Consider the following 15,985-nt stretch of genomic DNA (forward strand, 5'->3'; position numbering starts at 1 on the left):
GAATTTAATCTCATGGATAATTCAGAGTTGGCAAGCAGTGGTACGTTTTCCTTTTTAAGATTTGTTGCGTTCTCAGTAGAGATCGCTCGCTGGGAGTGCAATATCAAAATGTTTTGAAGCACAAATATCTGCTCTGCCTCTGGGATAAAGAGATCGAACTTCTCATGTAAGCTATTGGCACTTGTAGATGCTATAACTTTTAGGAATTCTTTTCTTTGCCATGCGTTGAAGTATTCAGTTTCCGCTACCCTTTCGATTTCTTGCTGAACATAAGGTGTATTTGTTTTTAAAGAAACTGTTGTTCGGTAGATCTCTAGATATAAGGATATCTTTGATTAGTCCATATAAAAGATTTCGTTAGGAATTATTTTCGTTGCCATGCGCCAAAGTATTCAGTTTCCGCTACTCTTTCGATTTCTTGCTAAACATAAGTTGTATTTGTTTTTAAAGAAACTGTTGTTCGGTAGATCTCTAGATATAAGGATTTCTTTGATTAGTCCATATAAAAGATTTCCTTCGGAATTATTTTCGTTGCCATGCGCCAAAGTATTCAGTTTCCGCTACCCTTTCGAATTTTTGTTAAACATAAGGTGTATTTATTTTTTTAAGAAACTGTTGTGATATCGGTTTGGTAGAACTCCAGAAATAAGGATTTCTTTGATTAGTCAATATAAAAGATGTCCTGACTGACTAACTGATTCATGAACAATAGAGACATACATTTTGGATATGGGATAGATAGAGGTATTGACAGGGACATACGATAGGTACATATATTTATGTTGTTGTTATTTAAGAGAAGAGGTATCATGCACAGGTATCTGGAGTGAAGAAGGTGTTGTAGGGAGGAACTGTGGGGCAGAAGATGTCGGCGAGTTGTGTACGAGGCGAGTAGCTAGCAGCGAGCTCCAAGACGCGGCGACGAGACGGAGGCTGTGTGGCGGCCCATTGACCGCGGGACGGCTCGGCGCGCTGTTGCCACATCTCCGCTCCCTGTCTCACGGTTCTCGGACCTGTGACGTGTCAACTGTGACGTGTACACACTTCATTCATGCACCTCCTGACTTTCGGTCTCCGAATCTTGATGACTCGCATTCAGTCGGAATTTTCTAAATACGCACAGCAAGTATAGTTTCCAGCGATTTTGCTTAATATATTTGAATCGAGAAACTATTCTGAGCGTTTTCTTTTATAATTAAAACCCTGAAAGTCTAGGAGCTACTAAATTTGAAATAGGAACTGACGTTATTTTGTGTTGTATTAAGTGGTCGAAAAATCACACCACTGTTCCGAATTGTTTATTTTGCTCGTAACTTATTATGGATTTCATCATTTACGCTTCGCCGATAGCGGTAGAGTTACTGCCGGAAGAGTCACTCCGTTATCGGCAACCTTTGTTCGGTAACGTAACCTCAGTTCGTTGTGATATCTGCTCGAGAAGCGCGATCGTATTTCCTTTGTTTATGTGTGGGTGTTTGTTTGTGTTTCCTCTGTTTGTTGACGAAAGTTGTCTGCGTTGCTCACTGAATATTTTATGAGTTTTAACTGCCACAGAACTAGTGAAATCTGTTTAAATACCCTTAAAGCCAATTTGGTACAGTTTCTTTTAGTGGATTGCTCTGTTTGTTTTGCGTATTTAATTCACTGTTGCGTATAAAACTGTTGATAAAATTGGTGATACATTAGTGTGGCTTAAATGTTTTCCACTTATTCGTATGTAAATTCGAAGACAGCGGAAGTTTTACCAACGAACATAGCGTCAAAATTTTAAAGCCATACGTATTAATGTTTGGAAATGTTTAAAACAAGACGTTGTTCATAATAAGACTAACAATTATATCGAGAGCAGCACGCTGGGTTTGATACTTGGAGGTTAAAATCGCAATTTAGACTTATCGCACGATTGAATACTCGGTTAGAACCCTTTTTATTACTATCGTAAACATGTTTCGTACTATTAGTGAAATCTGGAGACAGTAAAATATGCATACAATTAAATCTTGGAATTATTTATTATCTACTTCTTTATTATACCTTGCGTTTAGTTAAATTTAAGGATTTCTTTTCTAACTAGAACCTGGTTAGAGAAAATTTACAGATACTACCATTATTCTTGTACGATCAGGAAAAAGTATTTGTAAATTTGCGTTATCCATTTCAACATAATAGATAGAGACGTATAACTTATTCCCTTTGACATGCAGGTGGCCAGGACACAACATAATAGGATAAGTTGTTTTTTTGTTTAGTGGTCTATCAAACTTGTTTACCAATTTCTCGAAGTTTTCTCTAAGTTCACATTTAAAAACTTATATTCATGTACCACTCCGCCCTGAAATAATAGTTTGTCCTCTAAACTCATATATTGGATCAATACATCAGTACCTCTTGGGAAAGAGGTTTGGGCACGTGAACCCTCCTCTCTCATTGCATACATTTCTGGTTTTTCAGTGTCGGAAAAAGAAACAATTCTATTTATGTTGTATGACAACAATAAGTGTTAAAATTGGATATAAAAACAGCTTATAGAACTCACATAAAGTGCTCATAGCTGTGAGTCAAAATGTAGGTAGGTGCACTTTATCTTAAATATTTCATTACTGTTCAGGAAATGTGCATCAGATTGAAACAATATGTGTTGAACAGCTTTATTCCAATGTATCTTGTAGTAAGTGAGTCTTTTTCAGATCCATCACCAAGCTTGCTTAGTTCCGCCAAACATTTATTTCTGCATGGCAACGGTATGGATATTCGATTTCGCACGAGTTCTGCATATGTAGTATTTTTTTCGTGTACTGACAAATACAGTGCATCGTTGCGTCTTCTAATACACCAACCTGATTCAAATCCATCAAAATCAAAATATTTATTGTTCAAAGACATATACATGCATAGAACATATTCATTAAATAGTTTTTACTATATAATATCAGAACTATTTATTATATAGTAGTAGTATATGTTATAAATACCATAACCTAACATATGAATTGCTATTATACAAACATTGTCATTAAAACTAAAAATTATAGACAATCACGCATCTGTTAATGGCCCAGGCCAAGGAGCCCGTCCAACAGCTCGTCCACAGAGTGAGATTGTTTTTAATTCTAATTGAATTGTATTAGGCTTTAAAAAGTCATGTGCTATGCATAAGTTAAATTTATCATCCGAAGACATCCCTCGTAGCAATCAATTACATTGCTAATGGCATGTCTTTGGCAGCATTACACAAGTTTTGTGAATTCCATGGTCGAAAGGTCTTCGAGGCAGCATAATAAAATACATATATTTTAGTTTGTGGCCTACTAACTGACTCTGACTCAATAATGCAGCAAATAAGTATCAGATGCTCTGGTCACCGTGTCGAGCTATTTTCACTCGAGACACAAACAATTGTGTCATGGTGGTCCTGTCGTCGTTATTGTGCTGTTTTGGGAACCGATGTACTTTCACCAGACCGTGCGGCCTTGTTGTACCAAGGTCCAAGGACAGAGTCCCTGCGGAGCGGACCCTCACCTTTCTTTGAACGCTCCCACAAATCCCACAAACCGTCCGATCTGCCCTACCGGCCTATGAAACGACAATATGCCGAAAGGGCAGGAATTCCGGGAAGTCGAAATAAGTGGGGGGAGGGGTGAATAGTGATTGAGTGGATACTGTAGAGTGGCGTCTACGGTTTCTCGATCTCTATTCAACTTTCGTGTTAGATCAGATTGCAATTATTGTGAAAAATTACTTAATCTCAAACTTTGATAGTACGAGAATATCTGTTTTAGCTCTCGTAAATGTATCACCGTACACTTCTTAAGTCATTGTTAAACCACGCCTTTATCCTTGTTAGACCTCTTTAGGAAAGTCGTTAGCCTATATTTCGCCGAATGTGCTCAATCTCTCTGAAATAAGAGTTCGGATTCAATAAACAATAACTTATACCTTATAACTGGGATCCTGTCAGAATGTATTATACACTTCTAATTATTAAATAGTATTCGGAAGCGGGCCATAGATTTTGTAACTGGGACAAGAGGAAATTTAAAGATCGCTGTGTTGAGTTAATTTTCACGTAAATTTATCACAAAATAAACAGATTTATAATTTACATTGAAGCAACGAATAAGATAGTAATGTAAAAGACGTACTGCGATCGCTTTTCTTTTGTGTTTCGGATTATTGAGAATCTACTAAAGGTTATTGCTCAGTTACAGTCTTGTTGAGTGGCGTGGTCTCTGGTGGGGGGTGGGGCAACTCTCAGCGAGAGCGAGGTGGAGAAGGGGAGATATGACGTCACTTCCGTCATTCGCAGTTACAGCCCGACTTGTTTGTGAGTAAAGACGCTGACCCTTCCACAAGGACCGCAATACTACCTTCTCACAGTTGCACCGTGTTTCCGCTGATAAGAAAGGTAGGCCAGACACTGTTGTTGGAACGGCTCGGGGTCAGGCTATTACCTGGACTAAGTCCGTGACTTCCTCTTCTTCGGTTGCACCATACTTTGCTCTGACAAGATAGTCTAAGGACACGCAATGTGTTGTAGGGACTAATCTGGATCAGACTATTACCTGACCTGATCTGACAAGACAGTCTAAGGACACGCAATGTGTTGTAGAGACTACTCTGGATCAGGCTATTACCTGGCCTGATCTGACAAGATAGTCTAAGGACACGAACTGTGTTGTAGAGACGGCTCTGGATCAGGCTATTACCTGGCCTGATCTGACAAGATAGTCTAAGGACACGAACTGTGTTGTAGAGACGGCTCTGGATCAGTCTATTACCTGGCCTGATCTGACAAGACAGTCTAAGGACACACACTGTGTTGTTGAGACTACTCTGGATCAGGCTATTACCTGCCTAAGACTAGGATGCCCATTTTTCTTCGGTTGGTTGCACCATACATTGATGTGAAAAGACAGTTTAAGATTGCCGGTGATAAGGGTTTCCTGTGGGCTAAAACCAAGGAAAACAGTGCAGTTGAGGCAGCGACTTTTGTAGTAAACTTGGATAATGGCCAAACACTGAGGTGGTTGTTGAACTGTCAAGTGGTGATATCTACTAATTTTCTCTCAGTTACTTGGTATGTTCCATAGTATGTTCTATACACTCCAATTGGGAAAGGAAAATAGACATAACTGTCGGGATTGATAATTATACAAGCATTGCAGACTGCTACACATAAAATATGATCGCAAAGTACGCCTAGTTTACATTCGTTCACTGTGGATAATTGGAAAATCCACATTTTTTGGCAGCCGAACTTAGGAATGAACAGAGCGACTGAACGAAACCACTTTTCCAACATTGCTTTACCAATTACAAAACTGTGAGAAAGACGAGGATGGATAAATTTAAAGTGTGTTTTTATATAGTGGAACATTTGATTTCTGGTTAAGTAAATATACCCACCCAATTTCATCAATCCCAACTAGGTCTTAGTCCAGGAAGAAGTAATATATCATCTCTCTAGAGGCAGACGTGTGGGGGTATAAATTAATTTTCTCCTAAGTTTCACCTGATTCTCTAAGGTGAGTGAACGTGGAGCTGAAACTGAGTGTCATATATATATATATATATATATATATATATATATATATATATATGCAGGGGGTTACCTGCATACCCTAATTCGACTGTATAATCAAGAGATTACCACTAGCTAAAGCCAAAGAATTGGCTAGTTGATTCACATTTAAAAGTCCACATCTCTGGGCACTGTCCTTAATATGAATTGACGGTGAAGGTTCTTCCTGGTTTACCCCATAGACCACAGTATGAACTTGTAATCTCTTTTCTGCCATTTCAAACACCATCGAGATCCTCACTCATAGATGCTTGACACGTCCGTCCTCTCGAAACTCATTTGGCACTCCCCAAACGTTAGCAATGATAATGACTCGCACTGTAAAATGGCATTGCAATGCTGTAGGATGCAGTGTGAAGATGACGTAACTTTGATAACACTGTGACATTTACAGCACAGGCATCGTCTAATTTTACAAGCTAAATAATGCATGTTTAGTTTTTCCAAGTTTATTGAAAATCTGTATCTAGAATTTCAATAATTTATTTATTGAATTTGTTATTTTATATCGTCTTGTTACAAAAAATATTGTTCGTCAGAAATATCTGGTTATGTAACAAATGGGAATTTTCTGCCGTCGTCAGACCAATGAGCCGAACTGCTCGGTGAGGCGCGGCGAGACAACAGAAAGTGGTTCGCGACACCGGAAGGACAAGGCCGCCTGCCGGTCAATGTTCCTGCTACTGCTACAGACTGAGACACCTGTTCTTGTGCTGTCGTCGTACATGGGCCTTTCAACATTATACTGACGGTTTATCATTTATTCTGTTTCCGGTTTACTAAATTTGTGTAACTCTTGTTAAAACTTGCCGCTCTATGAAAGTAAAAACCTATCAGTAGCTGCTTACCGGATACTACAATCAACGCAATCATAACAGTATACCTTTCGACCAATATTTTTTCGATTATATATATTTATTACGATGTAAGTAACAGTGATGAAGGTACAAACTTAGACCAGGCGTTGTTTACCTTCCGCAATAAAGATTACAAAAATTTAGCACAGCTCACAGCGCGATCCGATGGCTGGGCCTAGGAGATAACATTGGCGAGGCATACATCATCACTAGCGAATATTGTTGTCTGGTGTTAGTTATTAATCTCAGTGAGATCACAGTTTGGATTGTGTATGACTAGACACTAGTACACAGACACTGTCATAAGAATACATTGTAAACTATCCGCTCAATATTGCTAACGCACTAGCTGTTTACCCTACACTATCAGTATCCTAGAAACATCACAGTCATAATAATATCTTAACTCTCCATCCGCGCGATGTTCTTAGCTTGTTTATATTTATTAATATGTTATTGTAACAGTCGTGATGAAGAGACAAACCTATAGCACTGGCGGCTTAACCTCCACAATCAAGACATTAGAGCCACCACAATCATAAGAACAAACATGTGCCAATGCAATATTAATTCTCGTATTTATTTACTAAAATGTTATTGTAACAGTATTGTCTAAGGGATAAACCTACTAGTAAACCTAAGAGTCAATACTTCACAAACAATACACTGTTTATTAGAAATTTCAGCACTCCAGAGTATATCTAGATCGATTACTCACGGTCAAGAACCATCTTCAAAAGACAACATGCAATGTAACGGCTGCAGACTGAAGCTAATCTTACGGCAGTAAAGTTAAGTCAAAGTTGTTATCAATTTTGAGATCGTAAGCAAAAGTTCTCAGAAGATCAGCTTTTTCTTTAGTAGACTGTATTATACTAGAAAATACTTTACCGCCGTCTTTAAACGGTGTTTATGTGTGATAAGTTGATGCACAACTCACTTATTAGAGCATCGGGTGATAATTGGAACCTATTCACGATACTAAGTGGCATTCTCCCAAGTAGTAAACAGATTCTTAGATAAAAGTTCTATAAAATCCTGTTTGAATTCTACAATCCCATTTTGCATGAATATCCCAGCCCTGGTAAACCTGTCGAAGTTCCGACTTAGTTTGACGGGTAAGTAACTTTGATGGCTGAGCAAACGTAACAAATCTTATGAGAGAATGGCGTTTCTAATTAACTACAGCTTCCGTACCGGTGCTACTATTAAAAACATAGATTAAGGCAGACCAATATCAATGATGTTTGTGTAGCGGCTTAAAGTGACTTCGAATGGCATCTGGCACGAAGGATTCTTTTTTGGATAATTTCTCGAAGAATATCAGAACTAACATTCGCTAATGTTGGACTTAGCTGTATGATTGGAGATCTATTTCCGTGTTGCACTTTCAGTTTGAATATTCAATTGAAGCCTCCAATTTACGTAATGATATTATAGTAAAGGTTTAGCGAGTTTTTACGTTATTTTATTTTAGAGGATTTTAGTGTGAGTTGTATTGTAAAATGAGGAAAGATGTATTTTGCTTTCCTTAATAAAAGTTTGTCCAGATAAATAGTTACAATAAATTACTGACAATATGAATAATAATTATTGAAGTTTGACCTCTTCTAACACTGCCTGCCCATAAATGCTACTATACGGTCGCAGTAAATTTGAAAAAAGTTCGCGATAAAACATGTTTTGGTCACTTCCCGTTGCGCCAGGGAAATAGTTTTTACACTCTGCAATAATCAATCACACTGGACATCAGGTATACGAGCAATATACACGATAGAAAGTGACGAGGGGAACCTATAACAGTTGTAGATTCGAAGCGGCCAGCCGAGCGGGTGCCTAGCGGCTACTCGGGCTGTAGCGCGGCGGCTAGCCTGGCGCGACACACCAGTCTCAGGCTATGGAACTGGTCGTGCGGCGTTGCCAAACCGTGCTAGGAGGACTTGTCCACACTGCATTCGGCGCGGCGGCGGTGACGGCGCCTCCCTCGAGACAGACCTCTTCGTCGTGTCTGCCATCCAGGGTGATCAGTTGTAGTACTCATCATGGGATGGCCTTTCAGTTTACAAAGAGAATTATCCAACACCCGGCTCTCAAGATATTATATGGTCTAAAACACCGGCTTGCTGGACAACGTTGCTGGATATATATTGCTTAAGATTCCTCAAAAGAATCACCTTCTTGTTCTTACGGTAAAGAATTAATAAGCTTCCCCGTTCGGTTAGTCCAGGTGTTATTACCCTCCTCTCCACCATAATCGTACACGTGGAGATGACATCTTAATCTAGGCCTACTAGAATAAGTTCCCTCTGGGGTACTAGCCTTCTTTTTTCATTGCGTATTTTATATATAGTGAACTATGTATGGGATTTAGCAGAATCCCGGTTTACTTCCATCAGGTCCTAATGGTTCTTCGGTATAGGGAAACACAGTTACTGGGCGTTTTTCTATGTCCTTAAAATCACATAGTTTACGAAAGCTTCATGTTTGTTACATAGTTTGATGTGTAAATAAAACTCGTCACTGAAAATACGTTGGAAATATCCAGCCCCATGCGTTCGTGTGTTATGTGAGTAGAAATTGCAACGTCGCAAGCTCGAGTGCTTCTAGCGCAGAGGCGGGAGCTCATTGCGACACCCAAGAGCTGTTGGAGACTCAATCTGTAGTGGTGTCGTGAGAAATTATACTCGGCTTTGGCAACGGTGGTACTTATTTTCTGAGGATTTTTGTTAACCTTTACGAAAGAAACATAGCTTGCCGCCTATTTTGGAGAGGTTACTTTCTGGGCGAAGGGAATCTAATTCCCAATGCCTTCTCGTAATAGATGTTGTTGTTGATGTGTGTCGGTAATCATACTTATTCGATGAATAACTCTAAAGATATATTTTATAAAATTCATGGTTGACAACATTGCTCACAAAATGAGAATCTGATTTTACTACTGGGGATGGACACTTTGAGTGGATAATAAGATTAAATAAAACTGCAGTTACAAATGTGAACTGAAAATAGTAATCGTTTATATGAAATTGGGTTAAATCAACATTTAATAGACTTGCGATTATAATATAATTATATGCTCTGAGAAACTGAAGCGTCAAGAAACAACACTGTCCCTGTATTTGCAACGAGAAAGCCATTGATGTGACACTAGAGGTGGTCGTTTTACCTTACAGAAGAACTTTTCTTCCAATTGTTAATAAAATCAAGACCAAAGACCTTCACCCGTGTGTGGCCACTGTTGGTAGAGTCGTAACAGCGTGGTAGGCAGGCGGCGCGGCGGCGGTCTGAGATCGGGAGCCGGGTGGTCTGCCTCGGCCGGCTCTGTTCCTTCACCCGTCTGTGGCCACTATTGGTAGAGCTGGCAACAGCGCGTCAGCCAGGCGGCGGCCTAACATCGGGAGTCGGATGGTCAGCCTGGGCCGGCTCTGTACCTTAACCCGTCTGTGGCCACTATTAGTAGAGCTGGCAACAGTGTGTCAGGTAAGCGGCGAGGCGATCCAAGTTCGGGAGCCGGATGGTCTGCTTGGACCGGCTCTGTACCTTAACCCGTCTGTGGCCACTATTGGTAGAGCTGCCTCAGTGCGTCACCTAGGCGGGGGTCCAAGATCGAGAACCGGGTGGTCAGCCTGGGCCGCACCTTATCCTTCACCCGTTTCTGTCCACTGCTGATAGAACTGGAAACAGCGCGTCAACTAGGCGGCGGTCTTAGATCGGGAGCCGGGTGGTCTGCTTGGGCCGGCCCTGTCCCTTCACCCGTTTGTTGCCACTGCTGATAGAGCTGGCAACAGCGCGTCAACTAGGCGGCGGTCTTAGATCGGGAGCCGGGTGGTCTGCTTGGGCCGGCCCTGTCCCTTCACCCGTTTGTTGCCACTGCTGATAGAGCTGGCAACAGCGCGTCAACTAGGCGGCGGTCTTAGATCGGGAGCCGGGTGGTCTGCTTGGGCCGGCCCTGTCCCTTCACCTATTTGTTGCCACTGCTGATAGAGCTGGCAACAGCGCGTCAACTAGGCGGCTGTCTTAGATCGGGAGCCGGGTGGTCTGCTTCGGTCGGCCCTGTCCCTTCACCCGTTTGTTGCCACTGCTGATAGATATGGCAACAGCGCGGCGGCCGGTCTGAGATCGGGAGCCGGGTGGTCTGCCTGATCCGGCCCTGTACCCTCACCTCCTTTTTACCTTCTGTCCCACACTCGATGGGTTTCTATTTTAGTACCTGTCTGCACCGGCAGAAGATTCTAGGAAGTGGTAGACGGCAAAGTGACAGGCTGATGTATGGAGGTGCGGATAATTTGTTCCTATCGGGTGGGAAGAGGGTGTAATTCTTGTTTGTGCGAAGTCGGCGTTCAAGCCGAGAGGGGGAGAGAATTTTTTTCTAGTAAGAAGCGGAAATTCCTTTGAGGGCGCTTTACTTATCCACACTACTCTTTGATTGATAATTTATGTAATGCCACTGTAGTGTACGAACTAAGAGTAGAAACAGAGACAATTGCGTTAAAATTCGATTTTAGAATATGTAATAATTAATTACTGTACCAATAACGACTTACAGTTTCTCCATGACACTGTTACGACCAGACACCATGAAGCCTGAAAGTGCAATGTTTACTTTAATCTGCATATATATACCTGTAAAGGAAGCTGAAATCATATTACATACTAGAATGTGGCCTTAATGCATATCAGAATAATAAGTACTAAAATCAGTATTTGTAAATGTAACAGTTGTCGGGAAGGCCCACAAATTAAATAATCACATACCAGAGACAAGTCGTTCAGACTTCAGGACTATTCCAAGATCTAAGATTGTATTACTCTTCGAAATTGAACTTTCACACATCAATTTTATAAATTGTGATTATTATATCACTTGACAATTTTGCTTTACATCCTAGAATTAATAAAAGCTCTGGATTATTTCTCTCTGATGTACCGGTTCTATAATTCAATTTCCTAAAATGTCACTCGTCAGGATTGTGCTTAAGTAGAAAGAAATGTGAACCTTCCAGCTCCTATTTCGTGTGTTAAATACCCTACTCGATTGTAATCCTAAAAGTTAATTTGGTCATGTGAAATTCATAAATCTTTAGTTCATTTGTAAGGTCAAAAACCAACGGATTGTGTTGATGAATAATGACTACTTTTATTCAAATTGACTTTTACTTGCCAAAGATCAAGGTGCCATTTATGGGTTTAATGGTTGGATCTACATACATTTTAAAAAGGTGTAAGAACTCTTTAAAAATCTAAGGGAAGAGCAAATTTTACTACAGAAATTAAAACGCCCTTTTAATGCATTAAACTACTGTTTAACAGGATATTATTTAACCGTTTCAGCAAGATCAATACATTCACAATAATAACAAAAATATTATACAACAGCAAATTCTAACAAAAAAATGTGGTAAATTTTAAGGAGGTAACTGCGCGGTATTTATGACGAGTGCAATAAGTACATTATGAAAAATAGAAAGTAAAGAAAACCTCTTGAAAGACGGTATATACTGTCCTGTTGAAGTGTCATCAGAATTCGACCATAGTTATCGATTCATCGTTGTTGTTATACTATTACATTTGTTGAAGCTACACTAACTGTTTTAACTTAAAAACGCATGCTTATTCATTGCTATAAATGAAAGTGTTACATAGGCTACTACTAAATGGGATACATCACATGAGAATCAAAATCCGCTGCGTTGTTCTTAAACCGAGCGTAATTTTAGCAAATTGAACGCAGGTTTCTGAGACACAAGTGTATAAGATAAGAGTGACAGGTCGATACGCGTGCAGTAGGCATATAAGTGCGATAACAGGATGAAGTGGCGGGAGTGTGGCGCAGCGTGGCGCAGGGTGTCAGCGGTGTCGGCCGTCTGCAAGGACAGTTCGTTGACCTCGTCTTGGTCCGACCTTCCTTTTCCAAAATATTCCCATTGCCGGGTTCACTCTAATCGTTCTCTCTTGCGATAATAGTCGCAGCGATGGCAATCGGTACGATAATGAATCATTGTAGAAGATTGTTGATGCATAGGCCCAGGGTGATAAAACTGGATTATCGGGCCAATCGGCGAGAGCTGCAGACCGCAGAGACGAAAATCGGTTTGTGGCTATGGTCGTATTGTTGTAGACTGTTATGCGCACACCGATATAAGGACAGAATTCGATTTAACAGAAGCGACCGGCAGAATCGGCAATCGAGATTCTTGTATCATATATTTGTAGTTGACTGTTTATGATAAGAAAGGGCTGAGAGGTAATACACGTTCAGTGGGCCCCATAATAGAATTTGTAACAAGACTCAATGTCATCTTTGAAAGTAAAAGTTTATGAAGAGGGGATCAGAGTGACAAAACTTCTCAGTGTTAGCACAGTCTATCCATTCTGGGACAGGTGTACTCAGTGACTAATGTAGATTTGCGGGTAACAAAGACACTATATTATGTATAGAAAAAATTATAATCCTAGATCAAGTGCACCCAGTGACTTATTTGTTGTAATCGTAGTATTCGTGTATACTGTGTAATTGCAATGCTGCTTGCATTGTATTAGATACAATGAAATTTACTTAATATTTCTCTGTATCATTATTAGTGGAAGAAGAAAACATGAATGGACCAGAAAGAAGAGATTTTTCTGACAATCCTACAAAATGGTGCAATAATTTTCTTTCCTGTATCATTTATAGAATGCAACTAACTCAGGATAATAAAATTAAAATAGTTACACAATTGTTAAACTTATTAAACTAATGGGTTAGTTAAATAGTAATTACAATTTAGAACATGGAATACATTTTGGAACATTTTGAGGAGGATGGGGTAGGGATGTTATACTTTCATTTATACACAAGTAAAAAAACTTTTATCCAAAACAAAAAGACAAGAAACAACTGGCACAAAGTCAAACAAAACTATCATAAAACATGCACAAAATGTTAGCAGCATGTCCGATTCATATTTTAAATCTCTTAGGTAATTACAATAATAATACTACATTTACAAATTTTAATGTTTTTAGAACTGATTATAACATCAAGTTACCTCTGCCGAATTGATTGGCTGAAATAAATCAGATTGCATAGATTTGGATGATGTGAAAATCAGATTACTTATACAGGTTTTCTTTAGTTTTATTCTTATTTTACTTAGTAAATTTATATTGTTTTATTTGTAGCAAAGCACAGTTTCTATCTTAAGAATCAAAGAGCAATAGTTGTTCCTTGTCTTTTCTTAAAAAAAGGAGGTTTATATAAAATGATGACAGTAAATAATGTTAGATCAATTTCTTGCACTCAAATTTCATTTAAGAATGGGATATGAGTAAGGCATATTAAGAAATAATTATGAAGAAAGGTACAATGTAATAATTACTGGATTAATGTTTGATTTTGTTCTTGATGATCAAATTGTTGCCACAGCAGTATTGGATTGCTATATTTACTCAATATGACTATATGAGCAGCTAATTGGAGCCATAGCATTGACCACTGTGTTATATGTATCATCAGTGTTTTGCTGTAGTTTTGCTTTATTTTAGAAACTCAGTAGTAAACAAAACAAACCAACAGTACAGTTCCCAGCACTGAAACTTGGGTTACTCCTTGTATGTTTTCGTCCTGAGTTTACTTACTTTGTAAAAATAATTTCTGCTGTGGGTGTGAGTTATTTCTGTAAACCAAGTTTGGTTCTGCTTAGTACCTTTTAAATCATGCTTGTGAAATTAATTTTACTCCAAGAGTTGATGATTTTGCAGGGTCTAGGTCTTGCTCCTGGACATGTTTATTAAGACTCATTGTAAAAAATTCGGAATGACTGTCCATCGCCCATCTATCTATCAAAGGAGGTTTTCAAAATTAAACCAGAATCGTCTCAATACTAGTTTATTGTACTTGTAAAAAACAAAAAATGAATTTTAGTTTTAATTATTTACTTTTATCCCAAACATACAATATAAAATATAATGATGGCACACTTTAAAATTGTTTTCTTTTTTTTAATGAACATCAATACATTTAATCCATTAGAAAGTGGTGTTAGAGAATTTTGATGGCCAACACCAAATTTGGCACAGTTATTACCCCCAAGTACCAATGTAGTGAAGAATAATATTTTGAGACTAGCTTAGGAGCCTGGTAGCGTGGAAAATAAATATTTTTGAATCCAAAGTTAGAAGTAATAAGTCTTATTTTACCAACTAGAATATTCTCCTGATAGTGAAAATATATTGATAAATACACTGTGAATCTATAATTTTGTACATAAGTTGATAGCAAAAAATAGCCTGTATGAGAAATTGTCATGAGAAGAAGAAAGATTGGAATGAATCAAGATCTTTAGTGGCCATTAAATAACATTCTCAGTTACAATAGGCTTCGTCATGAAATAAACATTTGACTTAAAAACTAATTTATACGCCTAATTAGTTATATATTTATATAATAGTCGTACATTAACAAGATGTATTTTGAGGAGAAGGAAGATTGGAATGAGGAGAAGGAATGCATAAAATAATTTCTATATAGTACTACATTTTAATAAAGTGTGAAATCTGGCAAACTCGATATAATCTATCAAACCAAACAAAAGGTTATGATGCATCCACTAAAACTTTCTGAAACAGAATTAGGCAGCTGTCATCAGTGGGCATAAGTAGTTTCTTTTTAGACTATATAAAAGGAACCTCTCCACAGGCACTTGCCTCTAGAGACCTTAGTTATTTTTTAAAATATTTCTTTTAATTTACGAGTGTTTTTTTAATTTTATTTACAAGAATGTTAAATTTTTATTTAAGTTTGCTCGTTAGATTTGTACATTGTGTATACATTTGGTTGTTTAGGTTACTTTAATATTGATTTACTACATTGTGTATACCATTGTATATAATGTGTTATTGTAATATTTTCAAAAATAAATCATATTCTATTCTCTATTAGATGGTGAGAGCTTCTTGTACTAGTTTGCTTACCATAGAGTTATGACTTTTGTGACTTCTGAACTTAATGAAAGGAAAGTAGGCAACTGAGGTCCTTAACCTTAACTGGGGGTTTTTTCTGTGTTAGATAGAGAGAGCTTTTGACACTGTGTTTCTAAAACCCTTGGAAAGATGAGTGGACAATGGTTCCTTATAGCTAGTGTTAGATTGATGGAGGTGAGATGAGAGAGATGAATTTGGCATCAATATTAGAGAAAACTTCCTAGATGGAGGTATACAAGTAGGCAGCTGTCCTATTAATAGCATTTGGAGAGTGCAATAAGATTATTTGATGTGCTAGGAACTAGGAGTCCTCACACCCGCCCGCTTTTAAATCTATATAATCTAGATAGGAGAGCTTCTAATATTAGTTGGCAGACCAGACACATTATTATTTATACCTTCCTTAAACAACATTCTTCAGGTGATAATAACCATAACTCCACAACCTTCTTATTCACTATACTGACACAAACTCACAATTCGTGTGCAAAAACATGTATTTGTGATATTCAAACGGATTTCTGATCTTTACAGTGTTTGATTGAACTGCTCTCACAACACAAATTTAATACCATTCCATTTT

The 15,985-nt window shown here is 38.4% G+C and overlaps 1 protein-coding gene across 1 annotated transcript in view; it reads left to right on the top strand.

Moving 5' to 3' along the window:
* LOC124362481 (transcriptional coactivator YAP1) overlaps nt 1–15,985 on the top strand; it is a 66,060-nt gene that overhangs the window by 25,472 nt on the left and 24,603 nt on the right.

This window comes from Homalodisca vitripennis, chromosome 5 (genome assembly GCF_021130785.1).
Source record: "Homalodisca vitripennis isolate AUS2020 chromosome 5, UT_GWSS_2.1, whole genome shotgun sequence".
NCBI lineage: Eukaryota > Metazoa > Arthropoda > Insecta > Hemiptera > Cicadellidae > Homalodisca > Homalodisca vitripennis.